Source organism: Cavia porcellus, unplaced genomic scaffold (genome assembly GCF_034190915.1).
Source record: "Cavia porcellus strain 051 isolate PalLab524CR breed Dunkin Hartley unplaced genomic scaffold, mCavPor4.1 scaffold_10, whole genome shotgun sequence".
NCBI lineage: Eukaryota > Metazoa > Chordata > Mammalia > Rodentia > Caviidae > Cavia > Cavia porcellus.
Window position 1 is genome coordinate 48,752,352 of NW_026947493.1, and position 26,256 is coordinate 48,778,607.

General features: G+C 36.9%; 1 protein-coding gene across 1 annotated transcript in view; it reads left to right on the forward strand.

Annotated features, from left to right (window-relative positions):
- Kcnb2 (potassium voltage-gated channel subfamily B member 2) overlaps window positions 1-26,256 on the forward strand; it is a 413,898-nt gene that overhangs the window by 303,853 nt on the left and 83,789 nt on the right. The window lies entirely within an intron of this gene.

The window sequence follows — 26,256 nt, forward strand, 5'->3', positions numbered from 1 at the left end:
TTTGAGACAGACTCTCACTAAGTGATTAAGTTGCCCAGGCTGGGCTGGAACTTCCAGTCCTCCTCAAGTACTGAGATTGCAGACATGCATGATATATCTGGCCCCTATTTCCATTCTTACTCATCTTCTCCATATGAGTCAAGTGTGTGTTTTCTGACCTCCTTGAAAAAACCTGTAATGTACTAAGTTTTATTGTGGTATTTCTTAACATACTGTAGTGTTTTTTTAAAGATTTAAATGCCCAACATACAAATTAAGATAAGACTATATTTCCTCCGTCAATTTTTATTTCTTAGGAGAAAACATTATCTAGTGAACAAAACAGAGACTGGTGACCTTGACCTGTTGCAGCTTGTTTTTACTCTTAATTTATGTCTAATGGTTTTTGTAATCATGATTATCAGGCACTAAATATAATTGATCTGGTCCCTGCATGCCCAAGAGTATGTTGGAAGGACCTATAAAGACTTCTGACCTACTTTTGGAATTATTAAATAATTATAGTACTTGTTAACATGTGTGATTATTAGATTGCTATTGCTCTTACCTCTATTTCTATTCAAACACTGTATTAAAGAAGGCCTATATGGGAGTAGAGTAGGGAAGGGGACACTAAATTCAAGTATAAAGATCTTAATTCAAGTCCCAGCTTTACTCCTTTAAAGTGAGGTGACTTTGGATGGATGGCCCTTACCTGCTAGAAATCCATTGCCACTATCAAGGGAGGTAATCATAAGTAAATAATAAGGAGCTTTACAGAGTAAAATATAAGCATTTGACATTGTTTGAAAATTTGGAGCTATTAATCTGTTTTCTAGTAGATTTATTCCATGTAAACTCTTATTTTACATTAAAATAATAGTTTAGTTAAAACACACACATTTGTATACATACACATGTGTCTAACCCCCATATGTTTAGTCCTGACTGTAAAATTATAAAACCTAGTGACTAACGAAATGTAGTAACATTCAGTTGACCTTATCGCCTATGAAAAATCACAGATAAAATGAAACAGAAAATTTTGTTTGTTCAGTTTTTTATGGAAAAAAGTAGGGAGAGAGAAGAAGAGAAAGGAAGGAAGGGAAACCAAGGGGAGGAAAAGGAAAGGAATAGGGCTAAGAAAGGAAGGTTGGAGGGATTAAAAGCTAAGAAATCTGCAAGTCCTCCCTCCCTTGGGTTTCTCCTAGCCCCATCCATCCACAATCTTGGGGTCAATTGCCAAATTCAGTGGTTTATAGTGGCTCCTCAGTAAGTCTTATACTCATCCTCTGGCTCCATCTTTACCTTGGTTACTACAGCCAGTGTCTCCTCCTGTGTTACTCCCCCACCTTCTAACCTGTCTCACTTTGCCATTTTCACCCCACTTCAACCTGCTTGCTAATCTGATCATGTCACCATCCATTTTGAAACCTCTGGTGACTTCTCACATCATCTTAAAGAGCCTTTCTTCAGGGATTAGCCATGTACTCCTAGGCTTCTGTACTCTCATTCAAAAAGACCAGTATTTTGCCTTCAGGGAACTTGCTGCATTCTGTATTATTTACAGGTAAAATGTATTTTTACCTTATATTTCCTTTCTTGTGGTAAATTCCTGGGTAGGGAAGACCAGTGCTGCACGCATGGTACGTGCTTGATATCTTTTGTAGTCAGGGTTTGCAAGGGGAGCAAGACAATACAGACACATAATTTATAATATTATTTATAATGGTCTCCCAAGGAGTCAAATACAAGCAAAGTGTAGGAAATCTGTCCACATACTAAAACCTAGACAATCCAGCCATGGGCCTGGATCCTACAACAATATCCTGAATGATTTCAGTTGAAAACCTAGAACCAGTGATAGTGCCTCCCACTGGAGTCCAACTGGAGATATAGAGCCCACGACAATGACTCGTGCAAGTCTGTTTCATGGACCTGCACCTGGAAGGCTCAAAGGTCAGCCGTGGAAGCTAGAAAGTCTATGCCAGTAGAATGAAGGATCTGTGCCAGTAGGTTAAAAGTTCTGCACTGGAGCCAAGAAGTGATGCTCAAAATAAGGACCAGGGCTCTCCTAAGAAGTACCACAGCTATCCTCAACAAAGAGTTCCTAAGCTCCTCCAATGATGAGAACATCCAAGTCCATAACAAAAAACCAACATAACAAGCTTCTCCTGGAGATTGAACAGCATACATCTTCCCCTCTAGAGCCAGGAAAAATGCTCGAAGAAAAGCTCAAAACTCCCCCAAAGGGAACTACAGCCATTCTCAAGGTAACAAGCTCTTCCAATAAAACAGCCAAATTCATATCAGGGAAGCCAGCAGGACAAGATACTCCAGGAAAACCAACAGCTCCAAACAACACCACTTGGGAAAACTTCTCCAGGTCTCCTTTTTTATGCTGGGTGGGACATTTACACACAGCACCACACTGATTCAGTTCACCTGGTCTTTAAATTGGCCATCAGTTTTCAATTCACCACAGTATCTCTGGGCTGAGTGATGGGTCAATCTAGTCATAAAGACAAGACACAGGAGTAAAGAATGGGTGGAAGTTTGGGGCAGTACTCAGGGATAATGTGCTGCAGGGCTCATACCTCAGCATTGAGTAAGATACTCTTACCTTACCTGAAAATAAGCAAGCACAATCAGCATCTCTTACTCTCTTCTCTCTACCTCTGCTGCTCTATTCCAAGGAGCATGATTTATCATTCAGACAATTCAGTTTCTTTCTGCTTGGCTCTCACCTCTTATCCGGTTCAATCTCCAACAGCAGCTGCAATTACCTTTTTTAAGTGACTATAAATCACAGTATATCACTCCCCTGTTTAAAACTCTCTAATGATTTTCTACCAAATTTAGGAAAAAAATCCAAATTTAGGATAGCATCCTCCAAATTCAGACACCTTCCTAGTTCTTTGACCTCTGACACTTCTGTGGCTGGAATCCTCTTTGCTTCTCAAGGCCTAGAACCTTTTTGTCATTATATCTCAGCTTAAGTGCCACCACCTCATCTTCTTGACTACGCAAAGACTATTCTGCATTCTGCATGTCATTGTACTGTAGGATGACTTCTGGCTTCTTAATATAAGTATGCATGGTCTATCTTCTCTGGGGCCCTTGTCACCCTGCCGGCCTTATCACCCTGCTGAGAGAATAAGATATCTGTCACATGGGCTCACACTGCTTTCCCAGAACCCAGTCTTTCTTGGCTTCTAAAGAACAGGAAGGATGTATTTATTGACTTAATGAGCATTTCATCATGTTCTGTGCAAGTCATTTTGCAAACCCTTCATCTCTGCTTTTATGAACATGCTCTCTACTCCTTACAAGATTGCTGTATCTTAAGAACCTCTTTAATACCATATGTTTGCTCAGCATTTATGACCCAGCAGATACCAAAAAGAGAACCCCATCATGAGTCATGCTGTGCAATTTTGGATACCTTGAGAGCAGGTGATATTTTTCACAGTGTCAGCTGCCGGGCTCTGCAGTTGCTTCCCTGTTGCCATGGTAAAAGCTTTATGAAGCAAATTCAGCCCCAGGAAGTAGGTTCTCATGCTTCTAGAGTCTCTGCACAGATACCATCTTCCAACTGGGCCTAGCCCAGGGCGTTGCTCAGGGCAGACCCTCTGCTAATCTTGCCACGAGTTAAATTGAGCTGGACCTTTGATACCTGTAATGCTCTGCTTCCAAACTCCTGCTAGTTTCCAGGATCTCAGAGAGAAGACTTGTATGATTTTGTTGGAAACTAAACTCTCAAAAGGCAACACTTGCACTTTTCTTTACCCAAAATAAAAATTATAAATGAAATGTATTAAACACTTACTTTTATTGTATCATGTGAATCTAAGAACCATCTAAGTGGTAGATATCATAACTAGGTCCATTTTAAAAATGAAGAAACCAAGGCTCACACAGATGAAATGATTGCAGATGACCCAGGAAACCATAGGTATTAGATCTGAGCACAAGTCAAAGCCCAAGTATTCCCTTGGGGTCAACAGACTTTATTTTCAGCTATAAGAATTTTCTGTGAAAGTACATATACGCTGGTTCATAGGGTCAAGTTACAGAGTCAAGGCTTGCAGTCTGTCTCACATTTGTTCCCCCTCCACCACCATGGCCATCAGCACTAGAACCAAGAGTAGAAATGGACAAGATCCTCTGCAAAGTTTCTCTAGAGCACCTCCACAGTCCCCTTTACACTCTGGCTCCATTTTTATTTTATTGTGGTAAAATATATGTAAAATGAAACTTGCCATTTTCCCCATAGCTAAGTGTGCAGTTCACAATGCTATGCAACCCTTGCCCCAGCTATCTCCAAAACTCTGTCATCTCCCCAGACAAAACTTCTGAACCCATGAAACCTTAACATCTCACATACACCAGGCTCTGGAAACCTGGTACTTTCTGTCTCTATGATTTTTGACCACTCTGTATATTTCACGTATAGTGGAATCATACACTCTGTTCTTTTATAACTGGTTTGTTTCACTAAATGGAATGCCCACAAAGGTCATTCAAGTGAAAGCATGTGTCCCTGTGTCACATTTCCCTCCTTTTTAAGGCTGAGTAATATTCTATTATGTGTATGTATCACATTTGTTTATATATTCAGCCATCTATGGTTATTCAAGTTGCTTCTAGCTTTTAGCTATTGTGATGATCATGAGTCACAGATATCTCTTCACAATTGATTTTCTTCTTATATGTCCAAAAGTTCAATTGCTGGGTCATATGGTAATTGTGCATTTAATTATATGTGGAATTGCCATCCCATTTTCCCCAGCTGTACTATTTTATGTTTCCACTAACAGTATAGAGTTCCCAATTCTCTATATCCTTTCTAACACACACTTGTTATTTTTTGATACTAGCCATCCTAATAGGCACATGTTGGAATTACATTATAATTTTAATTTGTATATCTTATTATCTAGTGAGGGTTGGTGATACTGAACAACTTCTTATGTACTTATTGGCCATTTGCATATCTTTTTTAGAGAAAAGTGTATCCAAATTCTTTTCCCATTTTTTAAAATTGGGTTGTGTGTATTTTTATTCTGGATTCTTTATCAGAATTATAATTTTCACCTACTTTCTCCCAGTTGTGTGTTGTCTTTTCACTCTGTTGATAGTGCTTTAGATGTCACATCAAATAAATGATAATTAAATCCAACATCACAAAAGTTTTCCACTGTTTTCTCCTAGGAATTTTATAGTTCTAACTTTTATACCTTGATCCATTTGAGCTAATTTCTGTAATATAAAATATTCTAGTCCCTTTTTAAAGTCTGGATCTACATCCTAAAATAATGGTTTTTCTTTGAAGATCTCATATGTAAATTTGTTTTACACCTACTTTTGTATCCATTGCCTATGATATTAGTGCCTCAAACAAGAAGAATGTAATTCTAACACTAGTATAGGAATTCAAGAACTAGGAACTTCAAACAATTAACTCTTTCCAACTAGATCTCACAGAACACAAATCCTACTAGGGTAGCTGGTCTGTATGTTGAAGTTTCCCTTCTAACAGAAAGGAATTATAGCAAAATGTTTGTGTCTATAAACAATAAAGAAAGAAGAGAGAGATAGCCAACTTAAAGAAGAAAATGCTGAGGTGTGATAAGAATAGTTTGCAAGCAGATGATGAAGATTATGGACAGCTGTTCCCTTACTTCAGTGAGGAAAAAATAAAAGGAAAATAGGTTTACATTTTAGCATGAGAGATTAATTTAGATATTTCCTGAGACTTTGTATCTAGGTTACCAAGGATGGTAAATCTCTTTCTTTAGAGATTTTTCTTCTTAAATAAAATAAAATTGGGGGTGAGGTGAAGTAATTGATTCCTTAGTCTCTTTTCTATTGAAAAACTCTGCAGAAGAAAACTTATATTTTGAAAAAAATCATTTTACTTACTTAACTAGTTAAAAGTTTTGAGCACATTAAAACTCAAAGCACTTACAGATGTAAATTCTATTTATGTTTCTACTTATTCCTTTTATACGATTTCTGTACCATTTATGATAGCTAAATGTAAGCAGCAACAACAGCCACATAATATCCTTGTGTTACCTTTGCTCCTGGTTTTTAAGCTATTTTTAGTACTTAAATGCTGCAGGGAAATAACCAAACAGCCTTAAGCCTGGTCACCTTTTAGCTGGCTGCTGTAAAGAAGAGGTTCTTTGCTTGAATATCTGTAGCATCAGATAATCCAAGAATTAACTTCTGTTTGGTTTTAGATTGTGTCACTTGATTTAGCAGAGAGAGATTGACCTTCTTATGCTGGTTGGGGATGAGGAAAGCTGGCTATTAGTAAAATTAGTTTTTATCCTCAGAGCACACACCAAATGCTCAGGAGGAGAAGAGAAAAGGGAGAGGTAACTTGCACATAGGTAGGGAAGTCAATTTGATACTGAGTTTATTCTTCCATAAGTCACCTGTGAGATCTATCCATGTGTGAATTGATTTAATAACATTATAAATTCCAGGGTTTGTTCCCTTTTCCAAAGAATTCAGAGCATCTTGATTTATATCATTCTTAGGGAGATATGCCTCCTCTGCCCTTGGATACCTCTGTCACTGTGCTATTGGGACTCTTAACTAACACAGACAGTGCACCTCCCAGAAGACCCCCATTCATTTCCCTTGGCTTTTCTCCTACTGCTCACCTCTGGCTCACCTATGTTTACCTGTGTGGCCACATCTCCTCCCACATTCTCCCCTATGTTTCAGTCCTAATCTTTCCCACTGCTTTCCCAGTCCCCTATTCCAGTGACACCCCACTGCATAGCCCCTTTCTGGACACACTACCCTTTCTCCTATGGCCATTGTTTTGCCCTTGCAGGCAATGTCTTTGTCCTTCAGTTCTCCAGAAAGTCTTCCTATTTCTTGTGCTTAACTATCTGCAGACTGACATTATTTTCACAATAGCGAAGGCATCCCCTGTCATGGAAACCAAAACTGCAGTTGTGTATGTAAGTGTCAGTCTCAACCTTCTCTCCTCTCTGAGTTCCCCAAAGAAAGGGATTGGATGCATTCACCCCTGAAGCTCCTGTGTCTATCAAGCTTGCAATCTTGGCTTGAATATAGCATCAGATAATCTAAGATTTAACTTCTGTTTGGGGAAATAAGTGAATAAATTAGTAATAACAAGCATTTCTAAACTATTTAAACAATTATTTATGGTTGTATTTTTAAAAAAGGAGATAACAAATCCACTTTATTTTATTTAAAATGAGATGTCTCTATATTTTCCAGGCTATTCTTAAGCTCACAGGCTCAATAATCCTCCTGCATCAGCCTCCTGGGTGCTAGGATTACATGCAGTACAGTGCTGGACTCCAATGAATAGATTTTATAACACACTCACTTGAGATCTAAGCTAATGTGTTCTACTATGGTGAAAAATTTCAACCAAAACACAAACACTTACCCATGACTTTTTAAAAAATGTGTGGACAAAGAACAAATGAAAAGACTCCTTTAATTACTACCTTGGCACTCAAAAATTGTAAAGAGATTTTACTCTCCAACTTTTGTTCATTCATTCGTTCAGCACATATTTATAAATGGCTACTTGCTGATATATAGGTTACAGATCATTGATGGAGGTATAAGTCTCAAGAATATTTCACCTCTTCCCTACGCAATATCATTTTCTATTCTACACCTTCAAATCCAACTGATTTTTTAATGAAATTTTTTAAATCATAGCCACATAGAACAAGAAGAAAGTGGATGTAAGGAATAATGTGAAATACATAACGATAGAGCAAAGTTTAAAAATACAATTTTTAATGAATTCTCCCATGAGGATTCAGCTTTAGAGTTAGTTATTTGGGAAATAGAATAAAATTATATTCATAGCCTCAAATTATTATAGAGTCTGTTAGATGATATGATGAGAGGATATGGCAAAATAACTTAGTTTTCATGATACTTCAGTAGGATTCTCTACGTGATCTAATATGCTGAATGCTGGGATTGTTGCCGTAATAAGCATCCTAGAAGTACTTATGCATATTTTCATTAATAAGAAATGGGTTAATGTCCATGCACTGAAACCATTTATCATATGGTCCTAGCAGAGAAGTTGGCAGAGGTTCCTGGATTTTAAATGTGCATATTTGATTAGAGCAGCTCTCATAATCTCATAGGATTTTGTTTGAGAAAGGGCAGATTTGCGGCTGCAGGGTTTCAGTGTTTATCCAGTTTAAAACCCTGGACATGTTACAAAACAGCACATGGGCTTCCATCTGTTTGCTCTTTCTGTGGATCTATTTTCTGAACGGATTGAAAAGATTTATTATGCTAAAAATATATTCTATTCTATAGCTTTCAAGCCAAGCTAAGATCATTCATTTTCTAAGCCCTGTAAGAATGAGGATGCTATATTCATCCATTGTTTAATACTTTAAGCTTAGACAGTCCCTCGTACTACTTACCTAAAAGTCCCTAAGTAAAATATGTACTAGTAATAAAGCTGGTGACTTTTCCCTTCTAGCACTCATAGAAAGCTAAACATTTTTGACAGCTGTAAAATAGCCCCTTGTATTTCTTGTTCTGCCTTATGCAGACCACTATAATAAAATCTGAAACACAAATGCATACGTGCCATATCCACACACATTCATTACCTCCTGGTTAACATTAGCCTTTCTCTGTTTCACTCTATCTTAGAGCCTCCTTCAGGCAAGCCTCAACCCTTGAGTGAGTGCAGTTTCATTTTCCTAGTCGCGGTTCTGCCCAGAGAAAGAATCTGAATATCAGCTCCTAAAGTTAAAATTCTATCTGTTAAAAAGTGAAATGAAGAGTAGAGTCTATGCTTTAATTTTAGATAACATTTCCCAAAACTCTTTCCTCAAATTTAAGGATGTTGGAAGCCTGAAATACCACTCCTGAAGACAGTGTTTTACATACTGTGTACATGGAGCTGCTCATGAGACATAGCACATTGAGCAGAATTCAGTTGTTATCCAACTCTCCGTGCCATTTTAAAAAGCAATGTAAAGAAAGGTGTCGATCAGTAAATGACAGACAGTCTAGACCCAATGAAATCTTCAGAGTGGGTGGAAAGTTTTTAGTGTTGTCAGAAATGCAGTGGGAAGAGAGCTTCTGTATAGAAAGCATATGGAATAGTAATGAAGGGAAGTCAGTTCTTGCAAACAGCTCTTCATAGGTTTAAGAGAGTTTTTAAAAATATTTCTTCATGAAGAAATTCTTGTTTTTACTATGTTATGGGTGGAGAGAGAAAAATTGCAGAAACGAGGCGACTTGCATTAGATTACATTACTATTAGTAGTGGATTAGTAGTGGATGGAACGCCCACCCAGACTTGATGCTTCCCATTCTTTCAGCTATGATACATTCCAAATGTGACCTTTCAATATATTGTTCTATTTAGTTTTGTAAACCTTTTTTCCCAAGATTTTATAATTTTAAAAAAGCAAAATATAACTAATGTGTCTGAAATTAAGATGTCCAAATGACTGTTTCACATAACTAACCTTTGATACCACTGATACAGATAGGTATCCTTATTGAATACTGACATAGAAAGTGAAAAATCGGATCTGAAATTCTTACCCTTTGTGGGGACAAAAAGATAGTGGAAAGGAAAAAAAGGAAAAAATGTTGCTTCTTAAATTAGCTATTATACAGCTGGTTATTAAATATTGCTAATGCCTGTCAACTGAGAATATCCAGTGTTCTTCAAAATTGTATTTTTTCTGTTCTTCACTATTTCTTCTGCTTTTAGTGTAACACAACTCACTTCATCATGATCTCATTGCCTTCAAATGACATACTCCCATGCACATTTCTGTAAAAAGGAGAAATTCTTAGAGCTGAAAAAATGTTTTATAGATGTTGGCCAAAGAAGAAGAGATAGGAGAGAAAAGGACATGCAGAGAAAGAGAGCTAACTTTCCTGTTCATAAGATGACCAAAAAACATCAATAGTGAGGAAATGTGCTCATTCACTATAGGTCCTGCCCATCCAGAGTTACTAATATAAAAAGAACTATATTGAGCAACCTAGAACCTATCATAGTGCTAATTTACACTGAAAAAAAATCCTGCAATGCTAGATATCAAATAGGACAAGCTAACTAATTCCTTGTCCATGGAAAAACTGCTTCGCAGATTCTCATTACTCTCATCCCATTCATTCCAGAATTAACTTGTTCCATGCTTTATTTATTCTCTTATATCAGAGTACACAGTAACTTTACATTTTAATATGTTAGACTCTTCTGTATGTTTTATGGAATGTTTTCCAGGCCTTATGGACACAGGGGCAGCATCTGGCAGCTCAGCAGTGGACATACAGCTCTGTCTACCAGTACCTGATCTCCCTGCTTATACTTCAGAGGCCATTTTAGACCTTAATCACATGACATCTTTTATTTGTGTGGCACTTTACAGCCTTAAGCAAAAAGAAAGCAATAAAAATTTGAGTGGCATTGTGAAACTCAGAGCCTGATCATCTAATCTTCATTGAGAGTGAGCCAGAGGGTGAGAGATCCTGTGACTTTGTATAAAATTCCAGGCTTGGCAAAGCTCTAGCTCATCTTGAGTCATTTATATTTGAATTTCAGGCAATTTCTGTTTGGTTCTCCTCCTTATAGATCAATGCTATTAACTAAGATTAATTTAAGTGCAACAGAAGCCATCTTAACCTTCTGCTTTCAGAGCTCACCAGATTGGGCAATGCTCTTTTCATGTCCACAATCACACAGATTAAGCCACATGGAAAGCTCAGTGCTCAGGCCATGGGCTGCTCCGAGATGATGTGTGCTGTTACCCCAACAGCAAGGGCTGTGTGCTTATTGAGGATCAGCTATGTTTGCTTCCAACTCAGTAAACCTCATCTCACTTGTATTACAAGTATACATTTAAGTAAATATTTACTCATTAATTAACTGTGAGTTAACTATGGGTGCTCAAAAAGAAAGAGTTGTTTCTATTAAAACTAAAATGAATGCCTTAGGAAGAAGGTGTTAAGAAAACTCACCACCAAACAAACCTAAATTGTAAAGATTAAGAAAAAAAACATAAAACTATAGAAGAGACTTGAATTTAGTCTCTTGGGTTGTTCACGAGTTTTCAAGCCACTTTAAGAAAGCCAAGGTGGAAATTGCAGAGTATACTTTAAGGAGATAGTATAATCAGAGACACAGAACACCAACTGGCAGGCAGATGTGAATGCTTAAGAGAACTTTACTTACAACAAAAGGTTATTAAAATTGAGTATACATTTAGATGCTTTTAATTAAAATAAAATATTATAGATATATTTATATCAATTTCCATGCTTTCTAAGTTACCCAACAATTTTTGGCTTTAACTATTTGGAAAAATTTCAACAACCTATAACAAACGTTCATTGTAGTGGCAAATAACTATTCTCTGCTTTGTCTGGAAAAGGGTAGAAGGTAATATAGGGATCTGGTAGGTTATGTAAGGACTAAAAGGGACTGTGTTTCAAATGATCACACTGTGCTATAAATTATCATGTTGGAATATTGTTTTCAATCTTTTAAGAAACATTATTAAACTACCTTCTAATAAAACTGTACAGGTTAGGGAAAAGGATTAAGAAAAGCTTCAAAGGGAAGCATCATTTGACTAATCTTTAAGAACTTAAAAGAGATAATAAAGACAGTTCCTATTAGATGAACTAATGAAAATATGGAAATGTATTCTCATAGGAAAGTATAAAGTATGATACAGGAAGAGGAGCTACAGTCCATGCTGGCTAGAGAAAGTGAGACATGAGAAAGAAACTTGCAAGTCATAAAAGATTGCCTTACACTGTCAGTCTAAATAGTTTGAACATAATTCTGTAGAAAATAGTTATTAAAGCATCTAAGCAGATATAATATCATAAAGATCATCTTTCATGTGATGAGGACCCAGAAAAAATAATTCCCCAATTTGGCAATGAGAAAGATCCTAATATCTTCCAAAGAGCAGTTTTAGGATAGGATGCAAATGTTGACTTCAAGACAGATATGAGTACATTGTAAGGGCATTCTGGAAAACAGTGCAGTTATCTCTTTTTGGTGTGTTGAATAGTGGATGCAAGAGAAAAATTAAGCAGTAACAGAAGTGAGTGAGAATGTTTGTTGAGGATTTGAAAGAATGATATCATTTTCAATTACTGTAAAGTGTCTGAGACTAACCCACTTCCAAGCTAAAAAGTGATCACAGAAAAAGTGTTGACAAAAGATACAGGAACACTAAATCAGAGACAAAGCTTTTAGTTACTCCTGACAACAGTAGTAGTCAAAATATTAGTGTTTTTTTTCGTGCTGGTCCTCATGCCTCAGTTCCCACAATGCAACCCAGAGAAGGTCAGGTGACACTTGCATCAGCAAGAGAGGATCATTGTAAGGATCTCAATTCTTTTACAAAAGACAATTTTGTACTTACTCTTGGCTCTGGAAGGAGATACTGTCTCTATCTGGCGAGGCTGCATGCTATTCAAACATACTTGGGAAAATAGTGCAGAACAAAGACAATTACGCCTCTCCTCAAAGACTTGCAAACCACAAGAGACAGAGAATTATTTCCCAACAGGATAAAAACAAAGTCATCAGTGGAAATACTGACTATAAGAAAAGATGAAAAATTAATGGCTAAAATTCTGAAAAGAATTGAAAGAGCTGGAATCATGAGCGGTGAAGTTACTCTTGGTTTTGGAAAGGAGAGGGGACTACATTGATCTAGAATAGAAGATAGTAAGGGAATAATGGGCATGCAACAATACAAATTTTAGAGGATAGAAGTAGGAAGCTGTAATAACTTTGATCAAAATGAAGGAATGAGACCAGGCATGAAGTTCTACCAGGATGGCTCTGGGATGGCGACAGGAGAAGCTCAGAGAGAGGAAAGGTGAAAAATTCTCGTGAGTTTCACATGCGTACTTTGAAGAGTATGACATGCTGTCACCAAGGACTGCAGCTAACAGCAAGGCTCCGCCTAGGAGGATATTGTGTGACTTCTTAGGCTGATCAGAACAGTTCTATGACTTTAATCCAGTATATCTATGCTCTGTGAAAGCTGAAACAAGGAAAGCAAGTGATAGGAGCTATTTATAGGGGAGATAGCAGAAATCTAGAGGAATTCCAAGCTGTGGACATTTAGGTCAACAAAAAAGGAAGATTGTTATTAAATCAAAAAGTTCAGAAGACAAGGAGCTGCCCAGAAGAAGCATGGAAGGACAAGAGCCGGAAAATAGACACTTGGGTTTGCAAAGGGGAATATGAACTTTGACATGAGAGCAGATCCAGATGGCCCGGGACTTCAGCATTGCCTGATGGCAGCAGAGTTCTGATGGCATTGAGTCGGTAGAAGAATAATGACCCAAGAAGACAGTGTGGACCACAAAAAACCCATCACCTCTTCATTTTGTTTCTCTTCATGACTCTCATTTAGCACTTGTATTTTGTCACACCAACTAGGATTTTATCCCAGTAATATCAATTATATATTTGATAGAGGCCACAAACATTTTTTTCTCACAAAGGCATTTTTTTCTCCCTATGGGGTTTTTAATACTTTTTAATACTCTGGGTTTTTAATAACCCAGAAAGGCATCTTCACAGTTTGTAGGTAATGCAGTTTCCCATGTAAATTTGTGATTTCTAGTGATCTGCTTATTTAAGCAGCTGTGTGAGACATCCTTTAACCTGCATAGGAATCAAGTACTGTAAGTTTCAATCCGTGGTCACAATAAGTCATAATACCAAAAAATAAGTAAGTACAGTGGCAAACATCAGACCATCAGATTTCAGACCATGAAATGACTTTACACTCATGTAGATTAATCTGGAAGAAAAAGTAGTTCATGGGAGAAGACAGTATATGAACTAAGCAGAGTGTGAATTTGGAAAGGGCCTGGAGAGATGCGAAGACCAGTCTTGACTTAAGCCCCTAGAGTAATGCTGTTTCCAAGGACTCCTTACTTTGTTTGAACTAACAAGAACAAGAAAAATAATTCAAAGCTGTTGATATGAAGGGTGATAGAACCAAACCAAAAGCCCTTGCTGGGAACTCTCAGACACAAATCCTGAGCCAGGCCTGAGGCAATCTTTCAAATAGTTGTGATTTTCATGGGCCAACTTCCATCCACTGTTTGGTCCAGCAGTAGTGAAGTGATTTTAGTGTCCGTGGTACTAGGAGATACCAAGGATGTACCTGATCTGGCCGTGCCTTTCTATAAAAGAAAAGGGGAAATGGTCGGCTTATGCACAGTGATATTTCAGGGAAGTAATTACTAACTATTGTAGGGAAAAGCTAATCCACATCTTTGAATAGAGAAACACTACAGAAATTTATATAGCATTGTTTTCTTAGTTCTGTCACTCTACTTCAAACCTAGCAAAGGGGCAATTGATTTTTCCAAATGGTGCCAGTGCTAATGAATGGAAAACTGGCCAGAAAAAAGGAATCAGTGTAGTTCTTGACTGAATATTCCTCTAGTGAGACTCCTTCCTAGGGTCCCAATAGTAGCTTTATCTTTGGTGCATAATTCACATTACTGAAGGGAAAGAAATTAAGTGGACACGGTCTGCCTGCCTGACAAGAACATCCCCCACCAAATGCTGACCAAAACTTATTTTGTTCATAATATTTCAAATCATAAGTAGGTGTCAAAACCTCACATTACTGCAATGTGGTAGTGTTTTCAAGAGTTATAATTTACAAATAATGTGTTTTATTATAGAAAGAAATAGTATGCCTCAGCATCACAAAATTAAACTGAACCTGGGTACTATATAGTTGCATGGCTTATGGTTCCTCTGCCTTATCAGAAAAGAGAAAGAATTGAGCAGAAAAAAGTAACAAGCTAAGGATAAGTTCCAAGATGCTTAAAGAAAGATAGATAGTGCCTGAGGCAGAGAGTTCTGGGAATCGCCCTTGCTTTATTATGACTCTGGCAGGGTAATCTATAAACTAATTGCCTCTGTCTTTTAAGACTGGTACTGAAAGTTACAGAAACTGGACTTGACAATACTTGCAGTACTTCAAAATTAAACCTGCACTTACCGTGAAGTTTTCTGTGCAAAGAGTTCCCAGATGTATGATTTCTAAGACCCCAGAGGTGTGAGTGAACTGGAAAGTACAAATCACACATGGCACAAGTAGAAAACCCACAGTTTGTGCTGATTAATGAGGTCGTACGGAAAGCCAAACCAGATAAATCAAATCGATATCCTCCCATTACAAATATACTTCTGAGGGGCTGGGGATTTAGCTCAGCGGCATAAGCACCTGCCTTGCAAGCAGGCGGTCGTGAGTTCGATCCCTGGTACCGATAAAAATGAAAAAGACAAAAAAAAAAAAAAAAAAAAAAAAAAAAAAAAATATACTTCTGGAAAATATCTGTTCCTTCACATGCCCATTCACTCCTTTAGCAATCCTGCTGGTGCGCTCTATACTCATAAGGCATTGGGCTAACTACGAACTTGAACAGATCTCAGAGCACACAGGTATCAACAGATGGCTTTCCCAGGGAGTGTCAGTCTTCACCTGACTGGCTTATTCTTTGTTTGTAACAATTCATATTTAGTATCTCCTCCTTTACTACTTTGGAGTAGAGCAGCAAAGTTTCAACTGTGATGTGCTGCTCAAAGAATTCTCCAGGTTGTAAAATTTAGGGGTGAGGATGTGTTTCAAAGATACAGCACTTGTCTAGTATACACTTGCCTCTGGGTTCAACTCTCAAGACTCCAACCACTCCCCGCAAAACCCACTAGATTACTTCCACCTCCAGTCACATACCATTGTTTTTCTTCTCAATTATGACAAAGATATCAGAAACCAGAGTTGAAAAAAGATTGACCAAAAAGATTTCATTCAAAATTTTCTCACTGCTGCTATAACTTTGTTTTTATTAAAAATTTGCAAGGTAAATTTGCTCCTTTATTGCTTACTTACTGATTTTGTTGTCTTGAGACAGAGTCTCACTATGTAATCCAGGCCAAGTTAGAACTCCTGTAGCTTAGGCTGCCCTCAGACTCACAATCCTCCTGTCTCAGCCTGTCATGTGTCAGGATTGCAGGTATGTGTCACCATGCCTGGGTTGCAAGATGAATTTATTTTAAAACAAGCTCATTTTCTCATCAATTGATAATAAGTGAAACACTGGAGACAATAAAAAGGTACAGATATTTCAGGGGGAAAGTATCCAATCAACTGAGCAGAAAGCAGAAATGCTTTTTTGAGAACAATGACATGCCTGTTTCAGTGACCAGGAGAAGACAGATGCTTGTTGCAAATTGTATTGCGGGCCTAAAGTGATTCTTCATTCTTGGAATTCTCATTGTTTCCTAGAAATTTTACAAGATAAGAAATTCTCATCACAAATGGGTTACCCCTGCCAAGCACCCTGTACTTTATTGCCTATTCACCTCCTTATTCTATTTTCCAATCATTATCAACATTATCAGTAGCTTGGAGGCAGGTGTTGAGATAGGGTCTCACTATATAGTTCAGGCTGGCCTTGAACTCACTGTATCCCAGAGTGTCTTTGAGCTTGCAGCAATCTTCCTGCCTCAGCCTCCCAAGTGCTCAAACTACAGGCCTGCGCCATCATACCTGGTTCCTCTTGGCTTTCAAATTTAAAGTGGACTTCATTAAAACACTTCTCTGTCACAAAGGGTCTGAACTCTTTTCCAAATAGTGGTTTCTAATTTTATAAAAGTCGCAGGCCGGGGATTTAGCTCAGCACCATTAGGGCCTGCCTGCAAGCACGAGGTTGTGGGTTTGATCCTTGGTACCAATAAATAAATTAATTAAATAAAGATAAGTGTGAACCTTACTTTATCAATATATTTAGAATTGTACATAGCCACTATGCATGAAACCAGAGACGATAATCTGTCCTTTATTCATGATCAAAAGAACTGTGGCTTCTTCTCAAAGCAGCCATATCCTCTCCATTTCCCACACCCCTCTAGAGGTACCTCCTGCTCCTGGGAACATCTTGACTCTCCTCATTGACTGGAAAATCATTACACCTACAATGACCCTGGGGTAACATGGACCCTCTTGGTTTCCAAAGATCCCTCTTAGAAACCTGAGTTTTAACAGTTACCAACAATTTTCCACACTAGCAACCTCTGCCCCCTTTACATATTCTTAAACGAGGCCAATGGGCAGTATCCTTCAAAGTTATGGCATCCTTATTGGTTGGACTGTTTCATACTCTTCCCTGAACATGGGTTATTTGAGAGAAAACAAATAATTATATAGAATGAAATCTGTTTACTTCAAAATTCTACCAACTTATAAACCTGGTTTTTCGGAAAAAAAATTAAAGTTTAAATTTTTATCCTCATTACTTAGTCAATAAAATATCATTGAGCCAATTAAAAGCAGAACAAGAACTACTACTCCCAAAGCAATTAATCCATAGCAAGGGGAAAGGTCACAGATCTAGAAAACAAATGTTTTCTTGTATTTCACGTACTTTACAGCACTTCCTAAGCTAATTTCAGAACTTTTTTATGTCCAATTTTTTTACTAACAGTTTAATTTCCTAAGACCAACCAAGACTATAAAATATGTGATTAGCAAAGTTTAGATTTGGATTGAAATGTAAGAATCACAGCTTTATGTCTTCAGGATTATTTTTAGGGTTTTATTCATGCAATCATACTGGTCTGATTATTCCTTAAATTATACTAATTATATTTGTATTATTAATATTGTTCTCATTAGGAACTTTGTATACTGTCCCGAAATAGTCATTCACTGAGTGTTCAGAGTAAATCGTACAGATACAGCTGTTTTCTGGTAGTATAACTTCACCTAAAAGTCCTGAATCTAAATTATAATGTGCATCTCTACAATTATAGTAAATGTCTACAGATATAGTAACATGGAAATAGTATGTAAAATTCAGACGTTTTTATGATATAGTAGCATAGGGAATAGTATGTAAAATTCAGATGTTTTTATTTACTTATTTTTTCTGCAATTTGGTCAAAGGAAAAAAATTTGGTTTATAAAATATTGAGATTTTTAGCCAAACATGGTGGCACACGCCTGTAATCCCAGCACTCAGGAGGCTGAGACTTGAGGATTATTGTGAGGTCAAGACCATCATGGGCTACAAAATGAGCCCGAGACTGGCCTAAACTCTATAGTAACCCTATCTCAAAGAAGACCAAAAAAACAAAAAAACAAAAAGAAAAAAAAAAAAACAAAAAAAAAACTTGAGGTTGTTGAAATGAATGTGAATTTGGGATATTAAATGAACAAGACAATCTCCTTCCAACTTTTTTTGGGCTTAGTGTAATTCTTTTCTACAATAATATAAACCACACATAATTTTATAACAAATTAAACTTATTTTCAATATTATCCTGGAATTTTTAAATTTTTGTTATTAAAAAAGTAAGTCAAGTGGTTAGGGGTATAAGCACAGCACCTGCTTGGCTGGTGGTCCTGAGTTTGATTCTAGATTAAAAAAAAAAGGTAAATCAAATAAACTATTTCAAGTACATAATAACAAAGATGACTCATTATAAGATGTTCATTACCCAAACACAATTATTTTGCATTATTCACAATTCCTTATCCTTTTATTATTACAAAATGCAATGTAGTTTTCTAGTTAAATCATAATTTACATAATATATTTTTTCTCTAGCTCCTATGTTATTTTATTTTTATTATTAAACGATTAAATATGTAAGTAGAAGAGAAAAACAGTTGCACAAGACCTGTTTCTTAGAAAATTTAATGTCATTTCAATTCAGTAAACATCTTCTGAACATTAATTGTTTGCCTCGCTCCATTAGGCATTGTAATAGAAGGATGAATGAATGAGGCGCTGCCTCTTCTCTGAAGAAATTATAATCTAATAAGAAAATGCAAAATCACACTGAAAAATGTTGAACAATCCGTTTAGCGCAATGGTGTGTATTTCACTTTGGGAGAAGAAAAGTTGAAAAGGTGAAGAGAATTTCTGAGCAGAGTTTTGGAAGTCTCCTTTGACGTTTGGGATGACTCCGTGAGTTACATCACGGGTTCACTTTATAAACACACTGGCTTCCTGCCGGTGCAGGCGGGCGGCACACCTGGAATCACTGCAGTCGGGGAGGCTCACACAGGAGAACCAAAAGTTTGGGCGCAGCCGGGACAAATCAGCAATTTAACACAATTGTCTCAAAATAAAACTTTTAAAAAGATTGGATGGAGCTCAGTGAAACGGCCCTACATTCCACCCCTAGTACTGGAGTAAAACAAAATCCACTTTCCCAGGAGTGTTTTAGATTAAAAGGAACGGACTGCGTGCCCTCCTGATGGCCACGCCCACGTGTGCTGCCCTTTGCAACACCGCCCCCAAGTGGTCTTCCAGCCTCAGCCTGAACCCGGCCCTTGCAAGCTGCAAACTGCCTCCAGTCTTCAAATCAGACCCCGGGATGGCAGGCAGAGCTCGCAAAGAGCTGGCAAAAAAGTTATTTTAACTGTTTGATTTCCGAGATATTCACCACACTCATGAAATCAAATATTCTTGCATCAATATTACATATTTCTTTTGACTTCTCTACAACCAATCAAGGATGAGAGATCATCTTAAATACATAAAGGCTTTTAACTTCATTTGATCACATCATCTGATGCTGCTAATTTAGGAGTCCCTGCTTCTTGAAAACTCTTTGGTATTTCTCCATGCTCCCACTGAAGAAAAAAAAAAATGTCCAAATGAGGAAAGACACAAAACACCAAACAGCCTGCCACTATATTCTGGATATTCCAAGCATTTGCTTGCTTTCAAGCATCAGTAGATGAATCCCCGACTCCACCCCGAAACCCCTCCCCTTAACCCAGCTAACACCTGAGCTCTCCGACTCACTGTAAATAGACAGTGTCTCTTGGATTCATGTCCACTTGGGCAGGAGAGCTCAGGGACCACAGAGGGTTCCGTGGGAAGTATACTAAATTGTTTCTCCCTCGTGGGTAGATCACAAGCCAGATCTGCCCTATTGCAGAAAGCTTCCCCTTTCCATTTATTTCCTGTGTGAGCTTCCTTTCTGCACTGCATTTTGCTTCTGACCCCAATCCTGAATATTGCTGCTAGGGAGGCTATTATTTACACCAGTGAACCCAGTTAGCATTTGGAATAAGGAAAAAGTAGCCACAAGCTTTCTATTTTCATTGTATCTATAAGAACTTAAAATGAAGCCCTTAACTAGAAGATCTATCTGTTTTGTAACCATAAAATAGCTGAGGGCTTCGGTTCTGCAATCATAGCCTTTTGTGACTGTGTGAATTACTGACGTGGGTTTCCTCATGGGTAAAGTGAGGACTCTAGTACATACTGAAAGCAGTGTTTTTAAAACTGTCTAAGGAAACAATGGTTTCTACTTTCTGGTTTATTTTGTTTTTGCTTGCTATTGACTTACTTTCTAAAACCATAATAAAAAAAATTAGGATAAACATAATGGTACTTTTAGATGCCTTGGCATTGTCAAATTGCTTAAAATTCTAAATAATAACTTAAATTTCCGTGCTACTCTTGTCATGGATAAGCGACAATTTGCAGATGGGTCTGGACCAGAGACCACACACTGAGTGTTCCTGACTTGGAGAACTATTTGGGACTGCTACTATAAAGAACTTAAGAAAAAGCAAGGCATAGTGCTTAATAGGTATAAAGCGTGACACTTTCATGTTCTTTCTCCCAAAATATATGGTTAGCATTATTTTATTATTGTATCACATCCATTCATTTAGCAAATATATACTTAAAATTCATGGAAATTTGGGTCCTGCCTAGTGCTGGGGATAATTCAATTTCTATCTTCAAGAAACTACTAGAAATTTTTCACTACAATATCCCTCCAAAATAATTAAAAATCTTCCCCACTTGGAAACCATATCATTTTCATTGTTTTCTTGGATTGGGTTTTATTCTCTTTTGTCTTGTTTGATTATGTTAAATCTGATGGCATGAGCAGCTATTTAAAAGATAGCAAGACATGATAGCCATTTTGGATTTACTATTAGCTTATTTTGAAGTCCTTTATTGCATTCATTGTTTTATTTGTATTGTTTCTACTCTATTCTGTTCTGTTCAATTTTTACTATGTTTGAAGATATCTGCAGCTATTTTGAAGACAACAAAAGGCATTGTGATAACTATTGCTGATTTTGTAAGGTTTTGAAGTTGTGTATACTTGTACTAGTTTATTTTGAATGGTTTTATTCTATTTTATTTTCTTTGGTTTTATCCTCTTTAAATTAAAAAATTAAAATCTAATATTGCAGAATTATAAACTTTTTAACTTTTATGTCTACTTTTTATTTTTCAGTGTTTTTATCATCTTTGACATAATCATTACATATATAGTTTCTTCTAAGGATCAGCTTAATATTTATTATTCTCATTCCTTAGACACAAAAATAGTCTTGTAATTATTTTATTATAAATGAATCATAGTTCTCAGTTTCATCTTCTTTAGCTGCACCAGAAACGTTTGGATTGGTTCTACCAATTTTCTTTCTAATGTAAGGCATACATAGTCTATGACTATAAAATTCTTTTTCGTAAATATGAGCTATTTTAATCTGTCAATCATCATTAACACAGATAATAAGTCACCATTCTCCTTACTTTTTAAAATTTTCCCTTTGTTGAGAAATACATAGACTTTCAAAACCAGAAATTTAAGTATTTTTATTTCTCTGAGAAGAGTTAGTCAAAAGTGTACCTTGGAAGCAGGAGCACTGGTATCTCTATTTCAATCACTCTTCAACAGTGTGTGATACTTTTGTCTTCCTAGTGTCCATGCCGTGAAACATAAAGCTTGGGAGGCAGACTTTGAAAAAACTCAGACTTCAGATCCCAAATTTAACGTCTAACAGTGCTGTGCATGCAGATAATTAATGTCCTTCTGTTGAGGTACATTGAAGACAGGTTATTTGTAACACCTCTCCTTTGTCAGAAAAAACATATGCAGCCCAAAGGCCAGAACCATACCTGTGGGGTGACTTTGCATCCCCATACCTGGCATTGTTCTAACACCTGGAATACACTAAGCGAATGTTTGTTGAGTGAATTTATATTCAATAACAGCAAATTTTCCAGGGATGGCTATGTGTTGATCTCATTTTATAATCTGTATGGGCTATCAGCATTTGGGATTGTTCTTGCCATCTAAATTAATACATTGCAAAAAGCCTCTCTGCTCTAGGGAACCAGATGAATAATTATAAAGCAAGTCTTAGATTCTGCCTTATAAAAAGAAATTATTAGATGGAGAATTTTATGGGGTACAGTAATCTCCACATAATTCTATAAATTCCAAGCTCCAGTTAATGTGAATGCCAGAGGAAAAAATTTAATGGAAAAGTTTTATAACCTGACTGAATGAGATGCAGAAGGTTAACACATGGCATAAATTGGAAAAACTAATTATTGCTATTCTCATTTGTGTGTTAGGAGGGTGTCATTATCACAGAAGACAAGACTTTTGTATGAGTACCATTTTTGCAAGTTCCTTTACAGTCATTTTAATTGTAAAATTATAAATCTAGTGTTTGTGGCTGTGTTTAATTTTATGTACCCCACAGCACTTCTCTAATATGCCTACAGTGCATACTTTGCACTGTGACTGGTAAGACCTGATCCAAGCCAGTCAGATACACCCATTGAAGTACATCTTGTAAAAACACTTGGTGGTTCCCAAACTTTATTGTCTTTTTAGAAACTGAAGGTAATGCAGCAAGCCTATAAGCTTTAGAAACACTGGCTTTTTCTATGGAATGAGGAAGAATACTCCAAAAGCAAGCATAGAAAATTCCACCTCTCCTATTTCATAAACATTTAACATTAGAAATTCTCAGCATCAGTGTTTTAAGGTACTCTTCCTGCTGCTTAGTCTTGAGACTCAAACACAAAGACACACTAGGAGTCACAATAAAGTCTAGGGGAAGGTAATTTCCATAGTTTGGAGCCCCTCACACTATGATGTCTGGTTAGAAGAGAGAAAGTGTACTATCGGAAACCATTAGCAACAGAACAGTAAATGATAACATATCAACCCTATGTAATTTAGCACTGTATTACATTTTCCACATTCATTTAGCATACTTCTTATCAATTGAAGAAGAAAACTTGATATGGAGCATTCAAAATGATCTTAAAACTTTCGAAAGGTACCAGAACTAGAGCTTTGTTCTGAAAGCTATAATTAGTGTGCCTCTCAAATGATCTTCTCTAGTAAGCGATGTGATGCTTTTCTGAGAAGGTAAATAGACATCCACCCTAGAGCACCACTGAGCAGCTGCCTATCACTCTATAAAGAGCCCCATGGCTCCGTGGAACTGAAGAGTCCAGTGCTACTGTTGGCTCAACTTCTTCCTGGAGCACTTGCCTTCCAGGAAGTTTCTTCGGAGGAGAAAGCTGCTGCTTACCTAAATTAAGTAAGGGGTCCTTCTTCTCTCCCTCCTTCCACCTTGTTTGAAATGGGGGAAATGGTAGAAATGACACATGCTGCCTAGTTTCAGGATTTTTCCCAGTCTTTATAGACTTCTGATCAAATATGAGAAAATCTCATGAGTGGATGTATACAGTATAGAAAGAAATACAGAAAGTTGGGCACAGTGGAAGATATCTGTAACCCCAGCACTCTGGGAAGCTGAGGAAGGAGGATAACAAATTTGAGACATTCTGAGCAACTCAGCAGCTTAGTAAGACCCTGTTATAAAATAAAAAGTAAAAAGGACTAGGTATGTAGCTTAGTGTGAAGGCCCTGGGGTCAGTCCCCAAGGTCACAGAAAATTCCACCAGCTTTCTCCTCCAAAGGAATTTCCTGGAAGGCAAGTGCTCCAATAGCAGCCAATAGCAGCCCTGGACTCTTCACTTCTATGGAGCAAGTGGACACCATAGAGGGGCAGGCAGCGGCTCAGTGGCTACTCACTGAACAAAAAAGAAAAACCAAAAGGAGTACAGGGAATGAAGAACTCATTTGCTACTTGTGGAAAAAGAGAATAGTGCTCTCCTGAGTTTAATTCCAATACATCGTGCCTTTGTTATCTGCAGTCCAGTACAATAGTCACTACCTACATTGCTATTGATCACTTGAAATGTGTGTCCGTACTGAGATGTACTGGAAGGGTAAAAATATATATCAAAATTTGAAGACATACTGTGGAAAAAATGAGAGGTTTAAGATATCTCTTTAATAAATTTTATATTGATTATATGTTTTAGTGCTAATATTTTAGATATAAAGTAAAATAAAACTTACTATTGAAGCTAATTTTACCTGCTTAATTTGGCTATTAGAAATTTTAAAAATTATAACTATGGCTTGTATTCTATCCACTCAGACAGTGCTACCTTAGACAACATAATTAAAGGCAAAACTCACTCCAAGAGGTTTGTACTTTCTCTAAATCTCTTCCTTATTAGAATCCTGTTCAGGGATAGCACAAGTCTGGGGATAACTTTGTTTGTTCCTTAAAAACTAAATGAAAGAATCACATCTTCTTTGGCACTTGCTAGTATAACAATATTAACTGATACTAATTTCAAAGTTTTTTTTTCTCCTATAAATCTTAATTTCAAAGTTTTAATTTGCTAGTAATAGTACAGGTATGACTTAATGAAAGACTGGTTTAAAAATGTTTTTGGAGTTTTTCTTCCCAGATATGACTCTTAGAAATGATTTACAATTGCATCATGCTTTTCATAAGTATTTCTACTACTTTTCCACTAATCCAAAAAGATATTTAGGTTCTCAGCAGTATTATATATTTTATTTTATTTACTGCTTTGTTTTCACTTGTAACATTACAATGCAAACTGTGTTGCATTATTGCAGTCTCTGTAATTCTATTGTATTAATCTTAGCTTTAGAGCAGAACATATTATTAAATATTTATATGGGCTGCAAGAGTAATCAATAGCCATATTCCACAGCGGGTGGTCTGCAACTGAATGGGTTCAAATGTAAACCTTCTTTGTATGCAATGGTGGAGATAGGACGATAGAATTTGATGGCTAATTTTTCAGTCTTATTTGTCTATATAAAAGTGTTCTATTGATGGATGTACAACAACAAGTGAGTACTAACAAAGTATTTAGTTATCTACCAGTACAGAAGTTTGCTCATTCATAATTTATAATACTGAGCCTTTATATTTATCAGGTACTTTTTAAGTGATACGCATTATTCACTTCAAGATTTTGCAGCCTCAGAAAATAAATCTAAGATCTTAATGCATTCTGATTTAACACAATGTAATCAGTAATATAAAAATACTGTTTGGATACTATTTACATTAGTATACAGTTAATAAATTCTTCCTCTGCAACTAGCAATACCCTATCTTGAGGGCAGGGAATCATTAGTTTCTATTCATTTATGTTGAAAAGAGCCCTGGACTTGCCACCAGTAGGTTTGAGTCCAAAGCATAGATGATACTAACACCTGTGTTATCTTGCACAGCCATTTAAAATAAACCCTATTAGTTTCTCAACCTGATCCCATTTACCAGGCCAGTATATCCATTCTTCAACTGTTCTGGATGCTGACTGCTAACAGAACAGAGTTCTCCAAAGTTCATAGCAGGTCAAGAAGGAGCTACTTTGCCCAGAAAGTCTTGCACCAGCAGCCAGTGACTGAGCGAGGGCACAGAAATCCTGCTCTATTGTCCATAGGTGGGACCTGCTCTAGGGGCTCACCCCAGAGCCCTCTGAGAAGTCACGCTGAGCTAGTCTCCAGCACATGCCTCACACTTGAGTTGCCTTTTTCCTTTATACCACTCTGCTTTCCTCATGCTCCTTCTCCTAAAATCATTCATCCGATACATCATTGAATGAGAATCTCTCTCTCAAGCTCTGGCTCTAGGGAATCTGACATATGATAATATCTAACATCTAAACTTTAGTTTCTTTATCTGTAGAATAGGACTAATAGCTAACCTGTGGGATTATCATGAGGATTAAGTGATACATCATTATGTGAAGTGCTTTGTAGCCTGGACAGAATCCAGCAAAAATAAGCTATTGCCAACTTCAATGTTGTTACTAAGACAATGACAGTAGCTGATTCTATTTTTTTAATTTTTTTCATTTATTATTACATGTTTGCAGTATATAATATTTACACTCATTGGGGGGAATGGGTACATGTACATAATACAGCTCATTTCTTTGTTTAAGGTCCTTTCTCCTTCCCACTCCCCTCCCCACCTCTAAATCCCTTTCCCCATTTTCATTCTGGTAATTATAGTCAGCTGA